Source organism: Leptopilina heterotoma, unplaced genomic scaffold (assembly GCF_015476425.1).
Source record: "Leptopilina heterotoma isolate Lh14 unplaced genomic scaffold, ASM1547642v1 Lhet_26, whole genome shotgun sequence".
In the NCBI taxonomy this organism is placed as follows: Eukaryota; Metazoa; Arthropoda; class Insecta; order Hymenoptera; family Figitidae; genus Leptopilina; species Leptopilina heterotoma.
The window spans coordinates 1,204,042-1,214,778 of record NW_025110969.1 but is presented as its reverse complement, the minus strand read 5'-3'; positions in this window follow the sequence as shown (position 1 = coordinate 1,214,778).

The window sequence follows — 10,737 nt, the reverse complement described above, 5'->3', positions numbered from 1 at the left end:
AATTTCAATTATTTTCAATAAAATTTTCTAAAAGAATTGAATTATTTTGAAAAATTTTGATTAAATTCTTTACCTATGAGAATTGAAATATTTTCAATAGAATTCGAAAAAATTTAATTATTTTCAAAAACTTTAATTAAAATTCTTAGCAAAATTTCAATTATTTTCAATAAAAATTTTTAAAAAGAATTAAATTATTTTAAAAAATTTTGATTAAATTCTTTACCTATGAGAATTAAAATATTTTCAATAGAATTCGAAAAAATTTAATTATTTTCAAAAACTTTAATAAAAATTCTTAGCAAAATTTCAATTATTTTCAATAAAAATTTTTAAAAAGAATTAAATTATTTTGAAAAATTTTGATTAAATTCTTTACTTATGAGAATTGAAATATTTTCAATAGAATACGAAAAAATTCAATTATTTTAAAAAACTTTAATTAAAATTCTTAGCAAAATTTCAATTATTTTCAATAAAATTTATAAAAAGAATTGAATTATTTTGAAACATTTTGATTAAATTCTTTACCTATGAGAATTGAAATATTTTCAATAGAATACGAAAAAATTTAATTATTTTCAAAAACTTTAATTAAAATTCTTAGCAAAATTTCAATTATTTTCAATAAAATTAATAAAAAGAAGTGAATTATTTTGAAAAATTTTGATTAAATTCTTTACCTATGAGAATTGAAATATTTTCAATAGAATTCGAAAAAATTTAATTATTTTCAAAAACTTTAATTAAAATTCTTAGCAAAATTTCAATTATTTTCAATAAAATTTTCTAAAAGAATTGAATTATTTTGAAAAATTTTGATTAAATTCTTTACCTATGAGAATTGAAATATTTTCAATAGAATTCGAAAAAATTTAATTATTTTCAAAAACTTTAATTAAAATTCCTAGCAAAATTTCAATTATTTTCAATAAAATTTTTAAAAAGAATTGAATTATTTTGAAAAATTTTGATTAAATTCTTTACCTATGAGAATTGAAATATTTTCAATAGAATTCGAAAAAATTTAATTATTTTCAAAAACTTTAATTAAAATTCTTAGCAAAATTTCAATTATTTTCAATAAAATTTTCTAAAAGAATTGAATTATTTTGAAAAATTATGATTAAATTCTTTACCTATGAGAATTGAAATATTTTCAATAGAATTCAAAAAAATTTAATTATTTTCAAAAACTTTAATTAAAATTCTTAGCAAAATTTCAATTATTTTCAATAAAAATTTTTAAAAAGAATTAAATTATTTTGAAAAATTTTGATTAAATTCTTTACCTATGAGAATTGAAATATTTTCAATAGAATTCGAAAAAAATTAATTATTTTCAAAAACTTTAATTAAAATTCTTAGCAAAATTTCAATTATTTTCAATAAAAATTTTTAAAAAGAATTAAATTATTTTGAAAAATTTTGATTAAATTCTTTACCTATGAGAATTGAAATATTTTCAATAGAATTCAAAAAAATTTAATTATTTTCAAAAACTTTAATTAAAATTCTTAGCAAAATTTCAATTATTTTCAATAAAATTTTCTAAAAAAATTGAATTATTTTGAAAAATTTTGATTAAATTCTTTACCTATGAGAATTGAAATATTTTCAATAGAATTCGAAAAAATTTAATTATTTTCAAAAACTTTAATTAAAATTCTTAGCAAAATTTCAATTATTTTCAATAAAATTTTTAAAAAGAATTGAATTATTTTGAAAAATTTTGATTAAATTTTTTACCTATGAGAATTGAAATATTTTCAATAGAATTCGAAAAAATTTAATTATTTTCAAAAACTTTAATTAAAATTCTTAGCAAAATTTCAATTATTTTCAATAAAATTTATAAAAAGAATTGAATTATTTTGAAACATTTTGATTAAATTCTTTACCTATGAGAATTGAAATATTTTCAATAGAATACGAAAAAATTCAATTATTTTCAAAAACTTTAAAATTCTTAGCAAAATTTCAATTATTTTCAATAAAATTTTTAAAAAGAATTGAATTATTTTGAAAAATTTTGATTAAATTCTTTACCTATGAGAATTGAAATATTTTCAATAGAATTCGAAAAAATTTAATTATTTTCAAAAACTTTAATTAAAATTCTTAGCAAAATTTCAATTATTTTCAATAAAATTTTCTAAAAGAATTGAATTATTTTGAAAAATTTTGATTAAATTCTTTACCTATGAGAATTGAAATATTTTCAATAGAATACGAAAAAATTCAATTATTTTCAAAAACTTTAATTAAAATTCTTAGCAAAATTTCAATTATTTTCAATAAAATTTTTAAAAAGAATTGAATTATTTTGAAAAATTTTGATTAAATTCTTTACCTATGAGAATTGAAATATTTTCAATAGAATTCGAAAAAATTTAATTATTTTCAAAAACTTTAATTAAAATTCTTAGCAAAATTTCAATTATTTTCAATAAAAATTTTTAGAAAGAATTAAATTATTTTGAAAAATTTTGATTAAATTCTTTACTTATGAGAATTGAAATATTTTCAATAGAATACGAAAAAATTCTTTTTTTTTCAAAAACTTTAATTAAAATTCTTAGCAAAATTTCAATTATTTTCAATAAAATTTTCTAAAAGAATTGAATTATTTTGAAAAATTTTGATTAAATTCTTTACCTATGAGAATTGAAATATTTTCAATAGAATTCGAAAAAATTTAATTATTTTCAAAAACTTTAATTAAAATTCTTAGCAAAATTTCAATTATTTTCAATAAAATTTTTAAAAAGAATTGAATTATTTTGAAAAATTTTGATTAAATTCTTTACCTATGAGAATTGAAATATTTTCAATAGAATTCGAAAAAATTTAATTATTTTCAAAAACTTTAATTAAAATTCTTAGCAAAATTTCAATTATTTTCAATAAAAATTTTTAGAAAGAATTAAATTATTTTGAAAAATTTTGATTAAATTCTTTACTTATGAGAATTGAAATATTTTCAATAGAATACGAAAAAATTCTTTTTTTTTCAAAAACTTTAATTAAAATTCTTAGCAAAATTTCAATTATTTTCAATAAAATTTTCTAAAAGAATTGAATTATTTTGAAAAATTTTGATTAAATTCTTTACCTATGAGAATTGAAATATTTTCAATAGAATTCGAAAAAATTTAATTATTTTCAAAAACTTTAATTAAAATTCTTAGCAAAATTTCAATTATTTTCAATAAAATTTTTAAAAAGAATTGAATTATTTTGAAAAATTTTGATTAAATTCTTTACCTATGAGAATTGAAATATTTTCAATAGAATTCGAAAAAAATTCTTAGCAAAATTTCAATTATTTTCAATAAAATTTATAAAAAGAATTGAATTATTTTGAAACATTTTGATTAAATTCTTTACCTATGAGAATTGAAATATTTTCAATAGAATACGAAAAAATTCAATTATTTTCAAAAACTTTAAAATTCTTAGCAAAATTTCAATTATTTTCAATAAAATTTTTAAAAAGAATTGAATTATTTTGAAAAATTTTGATTAAATTCTTTACCTATGAGAATTGAAATATTTTCAATAGAATTCGAAAAAATTTAATTATTTTCAAAAACTTTAATTAAAATTCTTAGCAAAATTTCAATTATTTTCAATAAAATTTTCTAAAAGAATTGAATTATTTTGAAAAATTTTGATTAAATTCTTTACCTATGAGAATTGAAATATTTTCAATAGAATACGAAAAAATTCAATTATTTTCAAAAACTTTAATTAAAATTCTTAGCAAAATTTCAATTATTTTCAATAAAATTTTTAAAAAGAATTGAATTATTTTGAAAAATTTTGATTAAATTCTTTACCTATGAGAATTGAAATATTTTCAATAGAATTCGAAAAAATTTAATTATTTTCAAAAACTTTAATTAAAATTCTTAGCAAAATTTCAATTATTTTCAATAAAAATTTTTAGAAAGAATTAAATTATTTTGAAAAATTTTGATTAAATTCTTTACTTATGAGAATTGAAATATTTTCAATAGAATACGAAAAAATTCTTTTTTTTTCAAAAACTTTAATTAAAATTCTTAGCAAAATTTCAATTATTTTCAATAAAATTTTCTAAAAGAATTGAATTATTTTGAAAAATTTTGATTAAATTCTTTACCTATGAGAATTGAAATATTTTCAATAGAATTCGAAAAAATTTAATTATTTTCAAAAACTTTAATTAAAATTCTTAGCAAAATTTCAATTATTTTCAATAAAATTTTTAAAAAGAATTGAATTATTTTGAAAAATTTTGATTAAATTCTTTACCTATGAGAATTGAAATATTTTCAATAGAATTCGAAAAAATTTAATTATTTTCAAAAACTTTAATTAAAATTCTTAGCAAAATTTCAATTATTTTCAATAAAAATTTTTAGAAAGAATTAAATTATTTTGAAAAATTTTGATTAAATTCTTTACTTATGAGAATTGAAATATTTTCAATAGAATACGAAAAAATTTAATTATTTTCAAAAACTTTAATTAAAATTCTTAGCAAAATTTCAATTATTTTCAATAAAATTTATAAAAAGAATTGAATTATTTTGAAACATTTTGATTAAATTCTTTACCTATGAGAATTGAAATATTTTCAATAGAATACGAAAAAATTCAATTATTTTCAAAAACTTTAAAATTCTTAGCAAAATTTCAATTATTTTCAATAAAATTTTTAAAAAGAATTGAATTATTTTGAAAAATTTTGATTAAATTCTTTACCTATGAGAATTGAAATATTTTCAATAGAATTCGAAAAAATTTAATTATTTTCAAAAACTTTAATTAAAATTCTTAGCAAAATTTCAATTATTTTCAATAAAATTTTCTAAAAGAATTGAATTATTTTGAAAAATTTTGATTAAATTCTTTACCTATGAGAATTGAAATATTTTCAATAGAATACGAAAAAATTCAATTATTTTCAAAAACTTTAATTAAAATTCTTAGCAAAATTTCAATTATTTTCAATAAAATTTTTAAAAAGAATTGAATTATTTTGAAAAATTTTGATTAAATTCTTTACCTATGAGAATTGAAATATTTTCAATAGAATTCGAAAAAATTTAATTATTTTCAAAAACTTTAATTAAAATTCTTAGCAAAATTTCAATTATTTTCAATAAAAATTTTTAGAAAGAATTAAATTATTTTGAAAAATTTTGATTAAATTCTTTACTTATGAGAATTGAAATATTTTCAATAGAATACGAAAAAATTCTTTTTTTTTCAAAAACTTTAATTAAAATTCTTAGCAAAATTTCAATTATTTTCAATAAAATTTTCTAAAAGAATTGAATTATTTTGAAAAATTTTGATTAAATTCTTTACCTATGAGAATTGAAATATTTTCAATAGAATTCGAAAAAATTTAATTATTTTCAAAAACTTTAATTAAAATTCTTAGCAAAATTTCAATTATTTTCAATAAAATTTTTAAAAAGAATTGAATTATTTTGAAAAATTTTGATTAAATTCTTTACCTATGAGAATTGAAATATTTTCAATAGAATTCGAAAAAATTTAATTATTTTCAAAAACTTTAATTAAAATTCTTAGCAAAATTTCAATTATTTTCAATAAAATTTTCTAAAAGAATTGAATTATTTTGAAAAATTTTGATTAAATTCTTTACCTATGAGAATTGAAATATTTTCAATAGAATACGAAAAAATTCAATTATTTTCAAAAACTTTAATTAAAATTCTTAGCAAAATTTCAATTATTTTCAATAAAATTTTTAAAAAGAATTGAATTATTTTGAAAAATTTTGATTAAATTCTTTACCTATGAGAATTGAAATATTTTCAATAGAATTCGAAAAAATTTAATTATTTTCAAAAACTTTAATTAAAATTCTTAGCAAAATTTCAATTATTTTCAATAAAAATTTTTAGAAAGAATTAAATTATTTTGAAAAATTTTGATTAAATTCTTTACTTATGAGAATTGAAATATTTTCAATAGAATTCGAAAAAATTTAATTCTTTCAAAAAACTTTAATTAAAATTCGTAGCAAAATTTCAATTATTTTCAATAAAATTTTTAAAAAGAATTGAATTATTTTGAAAAATTTTGATTAAATTCTTTACCTATGAGAATTGAAATATTTTTAATAGAATACGAAACAATTCAATTATTTACAAAAATTTTTAATTAAATTTCTTCACATAGAGATTCAATTATTTTTAATAAAATTTCTCAAAAGAATTCAACTATTTTGAAAAATTTCGATTAAATTCTTTATGAGAATTGAAATATTTTCAATATAATTTCAATTAAATTTCTCAAAAAAATTCAATTATTTTCAAAAACGTTAATTAAATTCTTCGCAAAATTTCAATTATTTTCTTAAATAATAAAATACTTCGCAGGAATTCAATTATTTTCAATACAATTTCAATAAATTTTCTCAAAAGAATTCAATTAGTTTTAAAAATTTGATAAAATTCTTCACAAAAATTCAATTATTTTTAAAAATGTTGATTAAATTCCTTAATTATGAGAATCAAAATATTTTCAATACAATTTTTATTAAATTCCTCGAAAAAATTTAATTTTAATTATTTTAATTCATTTAAAATTATTTAATTACTTCATTTGGTATTTTAATTAAATTTTAATTAAATTCTTAGCAAAATTTTAATTCTTTTCATAATTTATTAAATTTTTTGCAGGAATTTAATTAGGTATTTTGAAGAATTTTAATAAAATTCTTTGCAAAAATTCAGTTATTTTGAAAAATTTTCATTTAATTTTGTATGAGAATCAAAATATTTAATTAAATTCCTCGAAAAAATTCAATTATTTTCAAAATCTTTAATTAAATTCTTCGAAAAATTTCAATTATTTATATAATTTATAAAAATTTTCAAAGGAATTTAATTATTTTCAATACAATTTCAATAAAATTTTGCAAACGAATCGAATTGTTTTTAAAAATTTAATAAAATTCTTCGCAAAAATTCAATTATTTTAAAAAAATGTTGATTAAATTTGTTATGAGAATTAAAATATTTTCAATAAAATTTGAATTAAAGTTTTCGAAAATATTCAATTATTTTCAAAACTTTAGTTAAATTCTTAGCAAATTTTGAATTATTTTCATAATTCATAAAATTTTTCAAAGCGAATTAAATTATTTTCAAGAATTTAAAATTTTAATAAAATTCTTCGCAGAAATTTGATTATTTTAAAAAATTTCAATGCAATTCTTTATAAAGAAAAAAGTTTAATAAAATACTTTGAAAAAATTTAATTCTTTTCCTAAATCATAAAACTCTTCGGAAAAATTCAATTATTTTGAAAAATTTGGGTAAAATTCTTCATAAGAATTTTACTTTATTTTTAATACAATTTTAATAAAATCCTTACAAAGATTTTAATTATTTTCAAATAGTTAATGACACTTCTGGAAAGAAGTTAATTATTTGTAAAAATTGAAATAATTCCCCCACAGAATTAAATTATTTAAAAAAAATGTTAATTACATATAAAATTCTTCACGGAAATTCAATTATTTTGAAACATTTTGATAAAACTCTTTAGAAGAATTTAAATATTTGAAATATTTTTTTAATTAAACTTCTCGTAAGAATTAACTTATTTTTAAAAATTTCCTTATCTACATTTTTCGCAGGAAATTTAGTAATTTTGATAAATTTGAATAAATTTCTTTATTAAAATTTAATTATTTCAGATTCAAAATTATAGTTAAGAAATAAATAAGAAATAATGTAAAAGGAATATTTTTAATTGAAAACAACTTTGCTTAACTGATTTTTTAGTCCTCAAAGCATTAAATTAAAATTTCAATATTTTTAAAATTCAAAAAAAAAAAAAAAAAAAAAATTACCCAACAACTTTAAATGCAACGATTTATTAATATAGATTAATTAAATTAAGAAATAATAAATAAATATTGTAATTTTTTTCCCATGAGTTGACAGAGTTTAATTACTACTTCCGCATGCAAGTGAAGTAAATTTAATTTTGTAACTTTGACTAAGTTTGAAGAAAATTTTACTCTTTCTATTCAAATTTGCAATTTTAATTTAAAAATTGAATTTTACTATTTTCTATAAATTTAATTTAATACTTTAATTTTTATTTAATTTACTTTAAACAAAATTTAATTTAAATTTAAAAACTTAGTTTTATCCAAGTAAATCCAAGAAAATCTGATTAGATTAAAATCTATATTTTGATTATTTAAATTTACTGTTTGAATTTAAATTTAATTTACTATTTTTAGTTCAATTTAATTAAAATTAAAATTCACAGTGAAGTTCCCATCGTTTATTAGTAACAATTTTGAAGAAAAAATATTTTTTTATTCAAATTTTTGTATAAAAAATTTTTTACAATATTTCTTAATAAACAATTTGAAAAAGAAAAAGTTGTAAACAAAGAATATTTTTATTTTTGGTGTAAGAAGTATTTTTTTCTCCAAATCGTTGATCATAAACGTTGCAAATTTTACCCATAAGTGTATATTTTACAAAATAGTAAAATTAGTCAATTTTACAAAGTTAACTCTTATTATATTCGAAGTAAATTTTACTAATTTCATTAAAATTTTCTTTGGAAATAGTAAAATTTACACTTCAATGAAGTTCATGTTATTCCCAACGTTTATGACTCAACGATTTGGTGAGAAAATAATTTTTTACACAAAAATCAATAATATTTTTTGTTCAGGTACAAATTTTTCTTTTTCAAATTGTTGATCAAGAATTATTGTAAACTTCGCCCAAGTGAAAATTTTACTATTCGCAGAATTTACTACTAGTAAAGTTTATTATTAATAAAATTTACTGTTTGTAAACTTTTACTCAATTATACTTTATTATTAATTAATAATCTCTGAAGTTAATAATAATGACACGAGTTAATAATAAAATAAGTAAAATTTTCTTCGAAAACACTAAAATTTGCTCTGGAAATAGTAAAAATTGTGAAAAAAATTCAAACAATTTGAATTCAACAACAAAAGAAGTAAAAATCTCTTTGTTCAGTTTCCTCCGTGAGGCAAACAAGTTCTTTTTTTAATCATTAATTTGTAAACTTTCTGATAGACTGATTTTATCGGTCGCATTTGTCATCTTCTTGAAAAAATTAAAACTCGTTAATTTCAAGGTGAATTGACGCCCTCCGTTCATAAGAAATGTTAACATAAGCATAATATAAAAAAAAGATGGTATGCATTTTTTTTTTTTAGAGCAAGTGTCAACATCTGCGTCCTCTCTCCCTCCCTGCGGAGAAAAAAAATAATTATAATAATTATAATTATTATAACATAATTGAAAAAATTGTTCAGTATGAAAATAACAATGAAAAATTTGTGCAAAATAATTCTTATTCTTCAATATTCAGTGCAAGATAATATGTATATCCAGTGAATTCATTTATGGTATTAAGTTGCGCGACACTTTGAGTAAGCACTATCTTGCATACTGAATATTGTAAAAGGAATTATCTTGCAAAAATTTTGTTTTTAACTTCTTAATGCAATTTTATTTTCAGTGCAAGAATTATGTTACGTTAATGTTTATGTTAGCATTTTTATTAACGGCTGATGCTGAATAAAACTTTTTTTTAATTAACTCCAACTGTTAAAGTAAATCATTGATTTAATTAATTAATTATTAACTATATTATTATTTTATTTATTAATTTTATTTATTAATTACTAATTACTATTAATTAGTTATTAACTATATTATTAATTATTTTGTTAATTATATTATTAATTAAATTGTCAATTATATTATTAATTAAATTGTTAATTAAATAATTGACTAATTAAATTATTTTTTAAGGGGAGGGTACATTAATATTTTTAACTATGTATCAAAAAAATATTTAAATTTTAAATATTTCATAAAATTATTTTTAAGGTAATTTTTTGTAATGAATTCAATAATCACAAAAAATTAAATAGGTCAGAAAATATCTTGATTCCTTTTGGTTTTCAATTTTTATTTTTCCTCAAAATTTATAAATTTTAAAATTCATGCGTAATTCTGCAGAAAATATGTTTTTTGTATCCACAAAAAAATTGCTGAATAAAAAATTTGATTTTTACTATTTCAAAAAATTTTTTAAAAATTGTTTTTTGTCCACGAATGCTAAAAAATACTATTGTTATTCAATGTTTAAATTTACAATCCATTTGTTTCTTTTTCTGACTAATTTCAAATCATGAATTTGAATTTTTTTTTTATTTTTTAATATAAAAAAATTATTATTTTCTTCGAAAGAAAAAATTTTTCAAAAAAAATTCTCCTAAAGTAGTAAAAATTCATGGTTTTTAAATATTTATTTATTTATTTATTTAACAAGTATACGGAACAAGCCCTTTCGTACATACATAGTACTCTTACAATCTAAAAGTTAAAATATAATATTATTTATTTTTTATATAGAAAAAGCCATGATTTAAAATTAGTTAGAAAAAAAACAAACTAATATTCAAATATAAAAAAATGAATATAAACAATATTTTCTTAAAGATATCGAACCGATAATTTATTATTTTATTTCGCTCAATTATCTGAAAATTACGTCGTTGAAGTTCATAACGTTTATAACCAACGATTGCATGAAAAAATTATTTTTCAAGCCGAAAACAATAAAACGTTTTGTTTACAAATTTTCTCTTTTTTAAATTATTGGTAAAAAAAACTGTGAAAAAAATTTTGTTTT